This window comes from Rosa chinensis, chromosome 5 (assembly GCF_002994745.2).
Source record: "Rosa chinensis cultivar Old Blush chromosome 5, RchiOBHm-V2, whole genome shotgun sequence".
NCBI lineage: Eukaryota > Viridiplantae > Streptophyta > Magnoliopsida > Rosales > Rosaceae > Rosa > Rosa chinensis.
In genome coordinates this window covers 78929294-78948717 of record NC_037092.1, presented here as the reverse complement: position 1 = coordinate 78948717, position 19424 = coordinate 78929294, and positions in this window count along the sequence as shown.

Here is a 19424-nt window from a genome sequence, read left to right as displayed (position 1 = left end):
CAACACACAAGAGAAAAAACTTGAGCATCAAAATAAGACTTCTTTTCGGTAATTACAAATCAACGATTAGAATAAAAGAAAACCCCAATTTAGCATCGCAAAAGCACCCAATAGAATCCTAAAGTACCGAGTAGTTGTAAGGGATAATGACCACTTACCCATAGAATACCAAAATACACCCCATACACTCCACCAACTTATTTTCAACCTCATTCACACAAAAATTTTCTTTTTTCCTCCCAACTATTCTTTTCACCTAATGTTTATATCATTAGTATCCTTCTCTCTCTCTCCAATTCTTACTTTTACTATTAATTTGTTTCCTTTTACTTTACTTTTGATGAAACGTGGTGGGCCCATCTTGAATTTATTTGTCTAAATTATAATTGCAGCTAAATTTCATCCTCTATATTCAACGGTAAACAGTTAAGCTTTACTATTCATAATTTCGATCGTTGACAGACTTCAGTTAAAAGTCATCTGTAGAAATACTAGCAAAGAATTGAAGAAAGAAAGAGAAAAGAGGAACGTTTGATCTGATGGATAGCCATCACTTCAAATTATTGGAATTTACAACCCCCTCAACGACAGGAGAAACAGATCTACTGATGATCACTCCTGCAGAAGTTGCCAGAGCAAGAACAAAAAATTATCAATTTATGCATATTGGAGCAGTCCAAGTAGGCATAAAACTTCTTGCCCGAGAAGGCATAAACTGTTCAGTCCTATGTGTCTTACAAGACAATATACTAACAGATTTTCAAGCTAGCCTGTTGGGAACCCTTGAAGCATCCCTATGCAATCAAGTGGCGTATTTCAACTGTTTCCCAAACTTCTCAACCAGCTTGAAAGATGCAGCTCACTGTCTCAAACTGAGAGTCAAGACAGATGACATATCTATGAAAAAAGATATGCAAGAACTCGCGTTGAAACCAAAAAATTCACAACGGGGCTACATTCAAAAAACTACATGGTGATGGTCTTTCAAAATAAATCAGAAAAGTGGGAACCCATTGCATCAAATATACTGGTAGAGTTTGACTTGGCCACCAAATCAACAAAACAAATTCGTTTGACTTTTCAAAAAAACACAAGAATGATAAGTCCAGCCCACCTCTTGAATGTGGTCTTTGTTATTATCTCTAGAAGAGAAACGATACGTACGGTAGCAGATGGCTTAATTATAGGTGGTGTAATCATATAAAGCCATGACTTGTTATCATTTGAACTTGTGGACTTTTCTTCCAAGTAGCAATCAGATGGCTAGCCTTATATCAAGCTTTCAAATTCAAATCATATATTGGAAGTTGTAGATAATTCTCACGGCTACAAGCTTGAATGTGGGAGTGCTTATCGTCATTTGAAGAATTCAAATTAATCAAATTGAGGTCAACAAGATATCTCTTATCTCTATACGTTGCCTATATAAAGAAACTCTTTACAACAATTGGAGGAGGACAAAAAAACACTACAGGGGGAGAGAAATACAAAAGATACACGTAGTAGAGGAGAAAAAAGGCTACAGAGCAGAAATACAGAGAGTGGAAGAGGATACGCAGCACAGAGAGGCAGAAAAGAAAGGTCCAACTACGAAATTTGCTATCGGGGAAAGAAGAAAAGCTGCAGGTATTCCATGGTTATTCTTTCCTACATAAGATTTTACCGATGATGCTTATGACAGGGAGAAGAACTCTGCCTTCCTCCATGGTGCAACTTTCATATGGTGTTAAAAGACTCTAATAGGCCGTTCATGCAACGACCACAACCATTAGAGCCTTTCCAGGCCTTCCAAGATAATGTCTTTGCTGCTCTCTAAAGCTTAAAGCATCGAAACAAAGTGGTTGTTCATGAACAGCCAAGTTTCGTGCCCAAAACTCCTCCAAAATGGTGCTGCTATGCATAGAAATGGTTGTTCATGAACAGCCGTTAAAGTGCTAAAGCCCCCTCCAAAGTTTTCTCCATGATCGACCAACTCTTTCAGTTGATCATTACTTAAGTTGTTGCTGATGATAGCGCCACAAAGAGAAGAAATCTGCAGTTAAGTTGTTTCTGCTCCAAGCGACACATATAAGAAAAGTAATTGGAACTTTGCGGTGGAGAACAATCAAAGCCTACATACAGAAGCTCTGATATTAGTATATTGCTATTGTCAGAGTATGAAGGCAAGACAAGTTCCAAAGGCCCAGACGCAAAAGAAAGAGCAATCTCACTTTGCTTTGTCTCTTAAAGCGGTGGTCTGATCAGCAAGAAGACAAACAAGCCTTGCTTAATTGACGGTGGTTTTATCAATAAGAAAACAAAAAAAATGGAGGCCAAGCTGAATTGTTTAATTGGACAAATATTCAAACTTGAACATGCTACGTTTAATTGAAGCGGTGGTGTATTTGATAAACAAGAAGACAACCCACAACTAAAGTACTTATTGAAGCACAGCGAATTGGTGTAAAGCAAAGCAAAGATTGTCTTTATGTTGATTACAAAGAATTGCAGTTGTTTAGCCAAAATGCAATTAAAGATGTGGGTCACAAATTAAGATGAATGGTCTGTGCATGTAGTGGTGATAGTGTTCCAAGCTTGCAAGCCAAACTAATTAAAATTGGCTTGATTGTTTTTTAACCGTGACACAAGGGAATGATTGCAAATGGGGATATATTTGTACAAAGACCAGATTAAGCTATTGTGATCAATCAAGCCGGTCTCACATCTCGGTCTCTACATCAAAGTCCCTGCATCAAAGATCCAGTCCACTTCGAACTCTGAGCACAGATTCAATTATTCATCTCGATGGTGTCTAAATCAAAAATCCATCACCAAGTAAGACACCTTCAATGCAAGTTTTGGGCCTCACCAAATTACTCGCTGACAACTTCAGAGCCAAATGACGCAGTGCAAAGTCCATCTCAAGTCTCAGGGCCCAAATACAAAGCTCGACACGCGGGTGCCCAAATCAAATTAGCGGACACTCTGTTAATTAGGTGTCCAAAAGAAATACATTTGACGGGTTCAAAAAATATTTATACATCCGTCAAACACAAAAGTCGGTACAAAACCAGAAATACAGATTCTTCTGAATTATAACAGTTTGATCCCTTTACAGGGTATGTAGGCAATCTAGCAACACCAGTCAAAATTCCTGACTCCACCAGTCAAAATTCAGCCAGTCCTAAATTGAATCACTAACTCCAGTCAAATTCTGCCAACACCAGAAATACAAACTCAAGAACTACAACGGTTTGATCCCTCCTCGAGGGTATGTAGGTAATCTAGCGACCCACTAGATGCAACCGCAAGTCCAAACAAAATCTCTGACTCCCTAGTTCATCCAACCCGAATCCCTGACCTCATCAGTCAAATTATGTCAAACACCAGGAAACATCGCAAGCCTTTTCCAAATAAAATCCATGACTCCCTGGTTCATCCAATCCGAATCCCTGATCTCATAAGTCAAATTGCGCCAAACACAAGGAAACGTCACAACCTTTCCAAACAAATCGAATCCCTGGTTCACTTACACCAAATTCGTCCAAATACTATTCACATTCCAAAAGCAATACCCTCCAATGGGTTATTTACCCATTGGAATTCTTGAACTACGAGTGGCTTGATCCCACCCCCAAGGGTACGTAGGCAACCCATTCAAATATCCTGGTGCAGCCGCAAAAACAAATAAACAAACACACATCCACAATTGGTTTCTTCATAAATGGAATCAAATGGTGTTTTCCTATAACAAGGGATTGTAATTAAGAGACACATTTTGTCTTGAATGGGTCGAACCCAAAATAATTAAAACTCTGTTCACTAAATGAATACGAGTGAAATTATGTTGGGTGACATTTTCGCTCACTGTGTGCAATTTTCTCTCAACAAATAGTATACAGAATATACTATAAACTGATGAGTACCACAATAGAACCAAAGACAAGGATATCAAATATTCCAGGTCTTACTACTGGGTTCCTCACCATTCAGAAGAACCATTCACAACAGATTCACAAGGTTACTTGGAATGAAGTAACTTTTCCTATTGAATGGAAATTATATGGTCCGAAAAAACCAGCAGAAAATGCCAAAGCGGCAATCTATGAAAGCAGAAAGACTGGAGATATCAGTCTCAAATTTGACAATCACAGAAGAAGTGACGTCTGTCCTGAAAATATCAGGATAAACAACAATCTTCTTAGAAGAAGCTATAACATGATAGGAGCATTTTAATGCAACGTTTTAATTGTTATTTCCTCATATTTACTTAGTTATTTCCTTAAATAAATCCTTCTTGTTTAGGAAAGTTTCCATCTTTAGAAAGTTTCTATTTTTAGTAATTTTAATAAAAGTTTCTATTTTCTAGGTACCATGGAAAAAATGGAGCTGAAATGAGCTTAAATGAAGAAATGGAGTTTTCCTGGTCCGACTAGGAATCCCAGTCAACGCAGGAATCCTGATGAGGCTAGGAAACCTGAAGGCATTAGGAGATCACATGGATTGAAGATATTATGGGAGATTAAATCTGATTTTTGCATGGGAAATCAAGGAGATTACGTTGAGAAAATCAAGGGAGAGTTTCATGGTATTGTGCAACAAGAAAAGACTCAAAACAAGTCCAGATTCATTCCTTAATTCCCTCAAGATATGTTGGCTGAAATTAGAGAATAAAATCTGCAATTTTAATGTGAAAATCAAGAGAAATCAAGGGGAGGACATTAAGGATAAAGCCATTGAGAGATTTAAGGGAGAAAAGGTCCAAAATGCGTCCGGATACATTGTCTAGGTTCATGCCTAGATATTTGGCCGAAAATTGTGAATAAAATCAGATTAAATCTTGGGAAAATCAGCAATAATATATTTGGAAAGATTATGGATTTATTTTGGAGCTTTTTGATTGGTTGAGTGACATGGCAGAGCTGATGTGGCATTAATTCATTGGTTGGAGCTGTGTGGTGCAACAAGAAAATTCCTTAGAAATTAAATTCATGAAGCCTTGCCTTTCCCTATATAAACCCCCCTATGCTACACCACAAGACACACCTCTTCATTCAGAAAATTCTCTCCATAACGTCAAGCTTTCTCTCCACCCTCTAGTTTCAAGTCTCTGCGTCTTCAAGCAAAGAGAAAAAGAGAAGAAGAAGCCATGAAGCCTCCTAGCCGCCATCATCCACCTTGTGTCGTGAAGCTTTGGAGCCTTGCTTTCAAGATCCAAGACCAACGTCTCAAGCTTTCCACCATTCATCCTTCATGGTGTAATTCTATCTTATTCCTTGTAACCTTTTTGGTTTTCTTTGTTTTGATTTCGTATGAACTTGATTTCTAGTTGACATAAACATTAAGGGCAAAGTTTAAAGCCTATTTTTATGTTTTGAAATAAAGTTGTGATTTTTATATGTTGATTTAAATGTTGCTTATGTGAGATTGCTTGATTGATTTTGGATTATAGAAAACTTTTTCATGTTTATGTTCTTTGGTGGCCAACTTAGGATATATGCATGTAATTGGAGCTAATTTAAGTAGTGAAGGCTTTGGACAAAAGTCAAAATCAATTAAGGAGGATTGCAAATAGGTGAACTTATTCATAACTAGGTTGTGCACTTTGGTTGACATCCTTTCTTTGTTCTTCATGCATTGAATGTGTTCTTGATTAGCTAGCTTTCTAGACTATGATTGCATGTTCAATAGGATTGATTTAGGTGCTTTCACTTAGATTAATTATTCAAGGAAAGTAAAATATGGGAAATCGTTTGCTTTCTAACGTTTCACATGGTCAACTTCTTTCTCATGACATAGAAGATCAACTATAGGAATTGTGATTGGATTTCATTCATATGATTGTGGATTTGATCTTTGTTCCTTGCGTTCCACCCTTGTATATATGTTTTTACCTTTCTTTATTTTATTTATTTTAATTTTAATTTTATAATCCTAAAACCCCCTTATTTGTGTATACATCTCTTTTCTTTGTTTTATTTTTGTAAATAATACTTTATACTTATTTTAATTCTTTAGTTGTTTTTTGCAATTACTGGTGTACCCTCAATCCCCGGTTAGAACGATCCCTACTTATTCTATACTAACGATGACATTTTCAGGGTTAAATTATACGCTTACTTTTAGCATATCACAATACTAGAGAAGCTAGTGTTAGTGGTACCAAATTCTCTGTTGAAGAACCAATAGAACCTATCACTGAAGAAGAATTAGAAGCTGATCTGAACAGACCAGTCAATATGCTTAGAGCAGAAAAGCTCTATGATCTCTATGATGAAGCAAAATCTTGCGAAAATCCTGAACGATTAGAAAAACTAATCGAAGAAATGAAAAAATTCAAACCAGGAAAGGAAAGAAAACTCCTCCCTTATGAAGATATTGAAATGGAAGAAGGAGAAAGCTCCAATTCCAAAACTTTCATCACTAGAGAAAAGGGAAAGGTGAAACTCCCTATTCAGAAAGCCCCTACGGGAAAGAATGGAGAAAGAAATTCTCAAAGATTTATCCCAGAAGACAATATACCCAGGGTACCAATTTCTTCTCATGGTATCTGGCTAAATCTAGACAACGCTCTAGACAAGAGAAAAACTCTTGACCAATGGGTTGATAGCCTGATGATGGCTTCTGCTCTAACCCTTTGAAAATTTGAAGCACCAGATCTTCAGGTGTACTATGAAACTACTCTCATTGGAGTAGCAAAGAAGTACTATTTCTCTTTCAAAGAGACTGCCAGAGGAAAAGACTGGCTAGAAGAGATCAAAACTTCAAAATCTCCGTATGATTTTGCAGTACCCTTGTACGATTAGTTCTGTGGAGATCATTCAAACCTGAGTGAAAAGGCTAAAGAAATAGCCAAATCAAATATCTATGCTCTCAAAATTTGTGACATGAGATATTTTGAAGAATACTTGAATGAATTTCAAGAATATTACTGTACAATCGGCGAAATAGAGAATACTAATCTAGTCAACCTATTGCATAGAAAACTCCCTGAACCAAAGAGAACAGCTGTGAGAGAAAGCATAGCTGAAAAACCAATTGAAAGATTTTCAGTTGGAGGAATTGCCGACAGAATCCGGCAATTACTAAAAGAGCAATGCAAAGCCAATCTTAGAGAAAAGATGGCTAAGAAGCAACTCAAATGAGTTGAAAATTTCTGTTATGGAATACTGGATATGCCAACCAACTGGGGATGTCATGAATCCAAGTTTCACAGAAAAAAGAAAGAAAAATATTACTCGAAAAAATTTAGAAAGAGTAATAAGAAAAGAGATTGAAAATTCAAGAAAAGTTCCAATTTCAAGAAACAACAGGATGAAGATCCTAAAAAGAAATTCTTCAAGAAAAAGAAGAATCACCAAGTCAGCCATAAACAACTAAGCAAGAAAGCTTGCAGATGTTGGTTATGCAAAGCTGAAGGGCACTATGCCAATGAATGCCCGGAAAAGGGTAAAAGATCTACTAAAACTCTATTTGAAGAATATGAGCCCATAGTAGAGTCAGCAAATATGAAAGGCTACGAAATAGCATATTCTGATGACGAAGAAGATGATAGGTCAGTTTACTCTGCCTGGACAGACTATGAAGAATCATCTGACTTTGAAATAGATTCTGAAGTAGAATACTTGGAATCTAGACAAATGAATGTTCTACATATAAAAAACTGGGAAGAAAGTAAGACAGAATCAATAACATCTTCTTATCAGGTGAACCCTAGTACATTTGTCTGTGACTACTGCTTATGTCAAGAAAAGAATGGACTTCCTATGTTCTGTGAAAAGTCAAAAAAGACTTATCATAAAGAATGCTTCATAGCTGAAGTAAGAAGGAAAACCAAGAATGGCCTTATCAGCCAATTGGTAGAACAAGAATATGAAGAATATTTCTCTGAACAAAAAGAGAAAAAGGTAGAAGTTTTGTTCCAAGAAATTATAGAACCATCTTCCTCAAAAATAAAGGAAGAAGAAGTAGATAAAGAAAAAATCGATGAAAATATAGAACTGGTTGAACCGCCAGCAATTGTTCCAGAAGAATGCAAACCATTCATACCTCAGGAACAAGCTCAGGAAAATGAGCTTCAACAATCAAAGGTCGTCTCTACTAGTAAATACAGCAACTACATAGAGATTGGACTAAAATTCCCTGATCACAAGAAATATCATCTACATGTATTTGTAGATAATGGATCAGGATTCACTGTTGCAAAGAGATTTGCAATTCCAGAAGAACTCTAGAAAGAAGATAAGAAAAAAAACAGCTACTGGTGTCACGTTTGATGGAAGCCATCTTACAATGAATAAAGTAGCAAAAAATGTTCATATCACCATTGGTGGAGGAACATTTATCATCCACAACGTATGGCAATCTAAAGGCCAAGGATCAGATTTCTTGTTGGGAAATGATATTATTCTCCAACAGAGATTCATCCAGAATGAAGAAGCGATAGGCTTCAGAAAAGGAGAACGGGTGTTCTGGGCAGACCGACTTACACTAGCAAAAAGTGTAGTAGGTCCAAATTTTACTTCTCAATATCAGCAATCGCAACAGAATAGTGGTGATCTTACCTCCTACAAGCCCAAATTCGAACCCATACTCCAAATCAAACAACAAGAAGAATTACTTGTTGAAGAATTTTCTGAAGAAGAAGAAGAAACTAGCGAAGATGAAGAAGCTAGTTTTCTCCATGAGCATAACCTCAAGCACTTTCAGAATAAGCTTGAGTCTCAGAAACTCTCTACTCTTGAAAAAATCAAGAAACTACTCGAGCAGAACATCGATGTAGATCCTCAGAAGTTTTGGGAAAAAGACCCAGTGGTCTGTGAATTAAGATTACATGATATGAATGCCATCTGTCATGTTTGGCAATTCCTCAGTACAAAGAGGAAGATCAAAAAGAATTTAGAAAAGATATTGAAGATCTCCTAAACAAGAGATTAATTCAACCTTCCTCTAGCCCTCATCATGCTTCAGCATTCTACGTGAGGAATCATGCAGAAAACCTAAGAGGAAAAGCTAGAATGGTGATTGACTACAGAGATGTCAATAAGAAGACCGTGAAAGACGGTTATCAAATTGCTCAAGTACAAGTACTGATCAACCAGCTCAGAGGAGCTGAAGTCTTTTCAAAATTCGATGCAAAGTCGGGTTTTTGGCAAGTCAAGATGCATCTTGAGAGTGTTCCTCTCACTGCATTCGGAACACCATAAGGACATTACGAATGGTTAGTAATGCCATTTGGTTTTAAAAAAGCCCCTTCAATCTTCCAGAGAAAGATGGATGACATCTTTAAACATGTGGCTGAATTCTGCGTCGTCTACATTGATGACATCCTTGTCTTCTCCAAAAACAGAGAAGAACATATGAAACACCTCTACGAAGTTGTAAAGCTGATAGTTCAACATGGAATAATCCTAGGCGAAAAAAAGATCTTCTTTATCCTCGATGAAGTTGATTTCCTAGGAATAAACATCAAGAATGGAGTAATAAAACTCCAACCTCACATCCTTGAGAAAATCTGGAAATTCCCAGATAGAATTCCTGATGCTAAGAGTCTAGAGAGATTCTTAGGAGTTATCAACTATGGGAGAGATTTCATTCCCAAAATCGCAGGACTAACAACAATGTTATCTCCTAAGACAAGTTCCAAAAGAAAATGGAACTTTACTGAAGATGATGAAAAAATTGTGAAGCATATAAAAAATCTCTGCAAAAACCTCCCTCCTCTACAACAACCAGAGGAAAATGATGAAATTATCCTCCAAACATATGCGAGTGATAATTACTAGTCTGGTGTTGTTCTGGCAAAAACGCCTAGAACTAACATTGAAAAGATCTATAAATTTTGTAGTGGCAAGTTCAGCCCTGCATAACTAAATTTTCCCACTGAGGAAAAAGAAATTTTGGCTGTCAAGAAAACGATTTTAAATTCTCCAGCTTTTCTTGGAAAACCCTTTACTATCCGCACCGATTGTGCTAGAGTAAAGAACTTTAAAAATTTTAAACTTGATAAAGCTGCTGATAGAGGAAGACTAGCAAATTGGCAATTATTTCTTAACCAATATGATTATATTGTTGAATTGATTGCAGGAAACAAAAATTATCTTCCAGAAGCTCTAACCAGAGAAATGGCAATGTTTAGCCGAAAAGATGACGACGAAGGTCGCAATCCCAGGAGCAGAAGAACTAGGAAAGAACATGAAGATGCTAAGGATCCTAAAGAAAAAATCCTCAAAAGATTTCTGCTAAGTCCAAAAGGACTAGCCACAACTGATCAATCCCAGGGTAAAGGATTGGCTAGCCCGTCTCAAATGGCAAACGGTAAAGGCTCATCAAGACGGTTGACGGCTGCTGCTTTGCCAAAAAGCAGACCTACTCCAACTGGAGTTATAAATGTTTTTAATTATGAATTAAGAACCTTTGCTGATCCTGTGTTCAGAACTGGCAGGAGGCTAGCTTACCACCAAAAGGCAATCCTGGATAATCTCTTATTTGCCTTTCAAGAGAGAAATAGTGGTATTATGTTCCCAGCTCTGTTCGCTTTAGCTGAAGAACTCCATGAAAATGCTAGACCATAGCATGAAGAAGCTCATATACAGCAGAGTGCTATTAGAAGTGAAAAAAATCACTATCTTGAAGACCCAGAAAGTGCTAGAGTTCCCATCATAGCACTAAAAGAATTAGATTGGTTTGAATTCCATAGTCTAATTGGAAGCCATAATTTTGAAGACTGTATTCCTCCAACCCTCTTCATTGTGGCAGGACCCTATGTTGGAAGATACGAAGTTAATGTTCAAAGTGAACATCCTCAAGAACACAAGCTGCGGCTTGTTGAAAATGGTTTTGTCCATAATCTATGGACCAAAACAAATGATGATCTCAAAGGCCTACCCCCTATCATCGTCAACAGTCAAAAATGTCAGAAAAAATTACTATACTCTTCGACTGAAGTTCAGATCTACTCCTCCAAAATGGATTCACAAAACAAATGGTGAAGTTGAATACATTTCTCCCTATCATTATGTAAGAATTATTCAAAAAAAGATATCTTCAGCCTGCCTATGTTGGATACAATGGTCAGCCAAATTCAAGTATTCCATGGATGAAAGCCATGTCTCTCGAATACATCAAGAAGATCATCCAAGAAGATACAAGAAATACTTTCCTGGCAAGCAGGAGAAAAAACAAAAATCACTGCTTACGATCATCCAGAAGCAATCAGCAGTGACCTCTTCATATCTCTCACCAGAAAAGAGATAGACTCGATACTCGCATGCTTACAGTGGGTTGAAAAGCTTGAAAATGACAACTACTACAAGATGTACATAGATACAGATGTCGAGGAAAATGCAATTACTGCCAGAATGGCGAGGATGGACAACAACTCCTTTGTCCTCGACCACAACTCAGAAACGGACGAGAACATGTGAAGCAGCAGGTGTAGAAAGCACCGAAAGCATTTTTGGACTTTTCCCAAAAGCTGCTTTTGCTTTTCAAAAAGAAGCGGGTGAAAAACATTTCACCTAAAAGAATCTGTTTTTCGCCATCCGACCTCCATCATCAGGAGCACTCACGAAGCAGAAGAATCACGGAGTTGTTCTGTATATTTTTATGTTTTGAATTCTAGTTTGAGTTCCGCTCCCTATATAAGGAGCTTTAAGTTTCATTTGTAAAGACATCGAAAATCCTCCTCAGATAAAAAACTTCCACCACCCAAAATAATAGTTAGAAAACTTTAGCAGAAGAGTCTTCTCTCAAGAAAGAGGAATGCCATAGTAGCAGTGTGGTCTTTCTTTCCTGTCTAGTGTGAAGTGTGCTTTCATTACAAGTAAGTACAGTAATCATTCTCATAGATAGCTAAACAGCTTTTTAGCTGTTTACCTGAGAATGAGGCTTTGAATTCTTAGCTTGTAATTATGTTTAAATAAATATTTTCAGTGTGCTCATCCACTTTATCACGTCTTTTATAGAATTTGTAAGTTATATATTGTTAATTATCATGTTCGGCCGTTATCCTATATTACTTGTAAGTTCAGATTTTCTGTTTCTTATGGAAATTTGCCTCAACTTAGGATAGAAACAAGTAGCAGTGATTCCGCCTGTTAAAGTAACCGTTAGGCAGAGAGGCGTTAGGTGAAAAACGTTGGCATGTTGAAGGCTAGTTTTGTTTTTTTCAGAAGTTTGAACAGGTTTTTCTAAGAAAAAGTGAATTTTGGACCCAAAAGTCAGCATATGATATATTTGGCACTACCCTAGAAAAGACTACCCTTATGAGTCTTTTCTCCTAAAGTTTGTGTACTTTGGCAAAATACCAACTTGGTTGATTGATTGGGAAAAATACTTCATGATTTTGGGTAAACGGGCTTAACCCCTAGTTGTAAATCAATCAGCTAACATCTACAAATGAAAGCTGACCTGGCCTAAACCCTCTTCTTCAAAATTAACCTTTCTCGAAGGTTCAAGAAATTGACAGAGTATAACCCCTTTTCGAAAGTTTGCGATTGGAACCATAAAATTGGGAATTTGAAGGACGAGTACAACTGAGATCCAATCCCCACCTGGATCATCACATGGAGGAATACATCAATTCATCAAACGTGCAATCCCTTAAGAAAATGATTTCTTATTTTTATTTTTTTCCTCTTTCTTAGCAAATGGATGGATATTATTTTAAACTGTGGGGGCCGCGTGTGACAAAAAATGGTTTTACCTATTTAAGTAAAAGAGAATTCGAGAGAAATTGTAGAGAGAATTGTTATCATATTATTAAGAATAAGAGCCCTATATATAGGGATTACAAAGTACATGTTCTAATGTTATAAGGAATACTAATCCGAGTAGGATTAGGAATTCTAGAACCTTCTCTCCTATTACTACTCCTAGTTTAATAAGGCACACTAAGTCGATTTTCCTTCAACACTCTCCCTTGTGTCGCTTAAACTTGGTGGTGACGCTTCATCCGTTGCCTCGTTAAAAACCTTACCATGTAACAACCATGTGGGACAAAAATAATCCTGGTCAAATGACAAAAAGAGCACAACACGTCCTTCACTCTTCGAGATCGAACATGTAGACATCATAACTCCCCCTGATGTAGATATCTCCCCCTGATTGCTACAATCGTGGGAGTACGGATAATTTTCTCAATCCGATGCTCTTCACATGTTTCTCGAAGGTAGATTTAGGTAACGACTTAGTGAATAAGTCCGCTACATTATCTTCTAATCAGATTTGATTCACTTCAATCTTTAGAAGTGATTGTTGTTGCTGATTATAAAAGAACTTAGGCGATATGTGCTTGGTGTTGTCGCCCTTGATGAAACCTAACTTCATTTGTTCAATACAAACTGCATTATCCTCATAAATGCATATAGGTTCATCTGTGGTAAACTTCAAACCACAACTTCCTTGAATATGTCTAATTACAGACCTTAGCCATATACATTCATGCACGGCTTCATGTAGAGCAATAATCTCTGCATGATTTGAGGAAGTAGCAACAAGGGTCTACTTTGTAAACCTCCAAGATATCGTAGTGCTTCCCATGGTAAAGACATAACCCGTTTTGGAGCGACCTTTGTGAGGGTCAGAGAGGTACCCTGCATCAACAAAACCCATCAAAACATTATTGTCGTTTTGATGGAGTGGAGTAGGGTGAGGCCAGCCACCATGGACTGCGATGGCGCTGGCGGCAGCAACACGGCTAGCGGTTGCTCCTTGGAGGGTGGCTCTTTGCCTCTAGGGGTCCGATCCCAAATTTCCGTCATTCCTTTTCTCTCTGTAGGGATAGAATAGGCCCATATTAATCGTATCTCTTAGGTATCGAATGATTGTCTTTACACTAATCCAATGGCAGTGTGTTGGCGCAAAGCTGTGTTGAGCTAACATGTTCACTGCGAAGGAGATGCCTGGTCTTGTGCATTGAGCTAAGTACAATAATGCGCCTATTGCACTTAAATAGGGCACTTCGGCCTCTAATGGTTCTTTGTCCTCATCCTTTGGACGAAACGGATCTTTTCCAGGCTCAAGACTACGACCAATCATGGGAGTACTCACAGTCTTTGCTTTATCTTTATGAAAGCGCCTTAGAATTTTCTGAGTATATGCAGACTGATGGATCAAAATCCCATCACTACGGTGCTTGAGTTCTAAACCAAGACAAAACCGTGTTTTCCCAAGATCTTTCATCTTAAATTCGGATTTCAAGTATTTAGCAGTTTCCTTCAACTCATCTAGAGTTCCAATTAGGTTCATGTCATCGACATAGACTGCTACTATTGCAAATCCGAAACTTGTTCTTTTAATGAACACACATGGGCATATTTCATTATTAATATATCTCTTCCCAATCAAGTAGTCACTTAGACGGTTATACCACATCCGTCCGAATTTTTTTAATCCATATAGTGAGCATTTTAATCTTATTGAAAACGCGTTCCGTGGTTTAGAGCCATTTGATTTGGGTAATTGAAGTCCATTTGGAACCTTCATATATATCTCTGAATCTAGATCCCCATAGAGATATGCTGTAACCACATCCATAAGCTGCATGTCAAGTTTTTTGGAAACTACCAAACTGATAAGATAGCGGAACGTTATAACGTCCATTACGGGAGAATACGTCTCCTCGTATTCAATTCCAGGGACTTGTGAGAAACCTTGCTCCACAAGGCGGGCTTTATATCTTACCACCTCATTTTTCTAATTACGCTTTCTAACAAAGACCCATTTATGGCTAACAAGTTTTACATCTGGGGGTGTCTGCATTATAGGCCCAAATATCTGTCTTTTTGCTAGTAAATCCAATTCAGCCTGGATCGCATCTTTCCATTTAGGCCTATCTGCTCTTCGTTGACATTCTTCAACAGAGCGAGGTTCGATATCATCATATTGTATAATTCCTTTTGCAATATGATATGCAAATGCATCATCAATTGTCATAGAATTTCTATCCATCATCTCATGTACACTAGTGTAATTCATGGAGATCTCTCTATTCTCTGGAGTTGGTTCTAACATTGGAGCATCCCCCAATGATGTCTCTTGAACATAACCATAATCCGGAATATTCTCATGAGATGGATTATTTACATCGATGATTAATGGATTATTTTGTGTCAAACTCGCTTTCTTTCTTGGGCGAGAATCCATCGAACCTATAGGCCTCCCGCGCTTCCTAGCAGAAGCCATGGGCCTAGCCACTGCGTCACCCATATAGGGGACGTTGGCGCCATGCTCATGTACTCTTGAGGTGGCGTCATACCCTATAGTTTTAGGGACATCAATCCTTGCAGGCACGTTTGCAGCAGGTATGTGTGATCTCGTCACTTTAGCGATATCAGAAAACGCATCAGGCATCGATTCTGCTACGTTATGAAGATCGAGAATTCTCAGCACTTCAATTTCGGACTGTGCGGTTCGGGGATCAAGATGAGATAGAGTGGGGACAGACCACGACAATTCCTGTCGTTCCTGTTAAACATTGATGTTCTTATCTCCCCCTAACGACGGGAAGACTGTCTCATCAAAGTGACAATCCGCAAATCTAGCGGTAAAGAGATCGCATGTCAAGGGTTCTATGTAGCGGATAATCGTTGGAGAATCATATCCAACATATATGCCTAATCGTCGTTGAGGACCCATTTTGGTGTGCTGTGGCGGCGCAATATGCACATATACTTCACACCAAAAAATGCGTAAGTGTGAGACATTAGGCTCATACCCAGTCACCATCTGGGACGCAGAAAAGGGTTAAGTGGCAGTGGACCTCAGACGAATAAGCAGAGCTGCATGCAATATTGCATAGCCCCAAGCAGAAATAGGGAGATTGGTGCGCATTACCAATGCCCTAGCGACCATTTGTAGTCGTTTAATGACGGCTTCTGCGAGACCATTTTTGGTGTGAACATGAGGAACTGAATGTTCAACATCAATCCCAATGGCATGCAATAATCATCAAAAGTCTTTGATGTAAACTCCCCAACCTTGTCTAATCTTATAGACTTAATAGGATGATCAGGGTGGTGAGCCCTTAACTTAATTATTTGTGCTAGGAGTTTAGCAAATGCAGCGTTCCTTGAGGACAATAGCATGACATGTGACCAGCGTGTTGATGCATCAACCAACACCATAAAATATCTAAATGGTCCGCATGGTGGTTGAATAGGTCCACAAATATCACCTTAGATTATTTGTAAGAATGGTATAGTTTCTTTGGTGTCCTTTGCATAGGATGGTCTCGATCCTAATTTTGCTAAAGAGCAGGCTTTGCAGAACGAATGATGGGCTTTAGAAACAACCAATGAGGATTTTGGTTGAGCCACAAAGTCACAAGTGACTTTAGAAGTAGAAATTGGAGTCAGGAGAGCAGAGGTGGCGTCAAAGCCACCCTTGGGCCACAGGGGGATGGTGGCGCCGGCCTGTGGTGGCAGGACTTGAAGGGGGAAGGCGCCGTGAGGCCCAGGTGCTCCTCCTTGATCCAAATTTAGAGTTTTACTGCTTTTCATTCTAAAAAATGGATGTCCGTGTTAAGTCTTTAATATATGGATCATCATATCACGACCTGGGTGTCCCAAACGGTCATGCCAAAGCCTATATGTATCATAATCCCATAAATCATCTCTCATAACATGATTGGATTCAATTATGCAAATAGTGGTTGCATACAACTCACTAGAGCGACACATAAGTTTCTCTAATACTCGTTTATGTCCGTAGTCATTAGAGGTGATGCAAAGGAACTCTTGTCCATTCTCACAATGTGTTTCCACATGAAAACCATTGGCTCTTATATCTTTAAAACTTAATAGGGTTATTCCTGCCCTAGGAGCATAAAGAGCTTCGGTGACATTTAATGTTGTGCCATTTGGCAACATAAATTAGGCTGGTCCTCGACCATGAATCAATTGAGATGATCCAGCCATTGTAGTCACGGAAGATCGAGATGGTGTCATCCATAGAAATAGCTGCCTATTTCGAAGGATAGTATGTGTAGTTGCACTATCCACGAGGCATTCTAGCTCTCCGGGAAACATACAGAAAAATAATAAAGTTCGAAATTAAAACATGTCCACGACATTGAATAAAAATAAATCGAGACTTTATTAATAATAGCCAATGATTACATCAAAGTTTCTTGACCAAAATCTAATCCAATATAAAAATCAAATCGTAGTCACTCTATCCGTTTGGTAACTCTAATCAAATATGACCAGGGAAGTAGAGAGAGATGTCGGTGGAGTGAGACTCTCTTAAGTACCACTAATCTCAATTACTTTCCTAGACATCATACTTAATTCGATGCACCGTACATAAGATAGAATTAATACAAAATGTCATTTATTGACTAAGGCATAATTGTCATTACATAATTCTTTGAAAAATAAAGGACTACACTAATCAAAATCTGCAGCATCTTTATGCAATTCTTTGTCAAATTTGAAGTCCGCTATGGTGAGATTGACGTTGGCATCATCACCATCGTCTTCTTCTTCTTCGGAAAAATGGGTTTCATGCTTTCTGAAGTCTCTATATGCCTTGTAATGTGCAGCTAATTGCTTGCTTGCATTGCATTGCTTGAACCAATGTTCAATAGATCCACATCTATGGCATATGCATCATTACGATTTCCTCCCTTGAATTGAGATGCATCTTGTGCATGAGGACGAGATTGACGTCCTTGTTGGACAATGGCGCCACTTCTATGGCCGGCGGCCTTGTGTCCCCCTCTCCCACGTTGGCCTTTGTTGCCACATGCTCTCGCGCCATTTTGGCTGTTTCCTTCCTTTGTAGGGCAGTTATATGGACCAAAACGTCTGTTGTGTCCCTTAATTTTAGGGTTCCGCTCCTTGCGCCCTCCTTTGGGTGCATTATTATAATTCGCCTCTTGAACGCTCGTAGTTCCTATAGGCCTTGAATTATAATTCTTCACAGGGATATTATCAAGTTTTTCATCTACAGACATAATATTAATTAGCTAATGAAACCTCGTGAGCCATCCATTATTGTATTCGGTTCGATATTGCTTTGATAGCAAAATTGCTGAGACGAGGAAGGTGGAAAGAGTTTTCTCAATTAGCTCTTGCTCTGTGACAGGCTGTCCACAGAACCCCAACATAGTTTTGAGGTGTAGAACTTCTGAATTATATTCAGCTACAGACTTGAAGTCAGCAAATCGTAGATTGCTCCATTGAACTTTCAAGTCAGGGAGGAGGGTATCCTTTACATTACCAAAACGCTCTTCTAGCGCAACCCATAATTCTCTAGCATCCTTGATTTCCATGTACTCCAATCGGAGTGATTTATCCATGTGGCGCCTTATCAAGATAAGGGTGGTGGCATTATTCGTAGCCGTACACTTGAATAGGAGATCTGGATTTGGTGCCTGAATTACGGGTAGGATCCCTTTTGAAGTGAGATGGTTCTCAACATCCATGACCCAACTATGATATTCCGAGCCAGTTGAGTCAAGGATAGGAAAGTCAAGCCTTGACATCCTGAAATAAGAAGAAGAAATATATTAGTCTCGGAGTAAAAACTTCCACGACAGCTAATAGATAATAAGATTTCTGAGCTATGCTACCAAGAAATCGATTTCCAAGAAAGATTGGATTAGACCGAAACAATGATGTTTATAAGGTCATCAATCGATGCTTGCGGACGCTCTTAGTCCGAAGTCTTACGAACGCTCTTAGTTCGTTAATTGCTTGAATCCCCACGATTCCGCTTTTCAATGATCAAACCCACATTATAAGAAAGGTGGGATGTAGGAGAAGGGAGGTTTTCAAGTCCCCGAAGAAAAGAAGGAGGAATTAAATTCGGAAAGCAGACACTTTAATGTAAATACTTACTTGGTTAATTTGAAGCTTGAAAACTTGGAAGCTTGGGTTGATGTAGATGTCGATTGTGAAGTCTAGGTGGCTCGGTGTTGATGTGTAGCTGGTTGGTAGTGTAGCAGCAAGGTATATGCACTACTAGGATAAAGTTCATAGACATCAGTCCACAACTGATGTTAAAAAAAAAAAAAAAATCCAATGTCTTAGTGGGCGATCTTAAAGATCACCAAAACTAAGACATCGGTTCATAACTGATGTCTAGTTTGCAACGAGACATCGGTTTAAGGTTCAAAATCAATGTAAAAACTTTAATGTGATCACCATTTTGGTGTGTTTAGCTATTGTCAAACCTTCATATTTTGGCATTAGATGCTTAATGAAATATAGGTCTAACAACACAATTATCCATTTTAACATCGTTATTGATTTAGAAACGATGTCTGATAACATTTTACACATCGGTTCCTAAAGAAGAACGATGTCCAATCCTATGTTGGACATCGGTTCCTTGGTCGATATCGATGTCCATATTAATAATTGAGATCGGTTTTTGTTTTCGAACTGATGTATTTTTTCTTTGTTGACATCAGTTCTTGTTTAATAACTTATGTATTT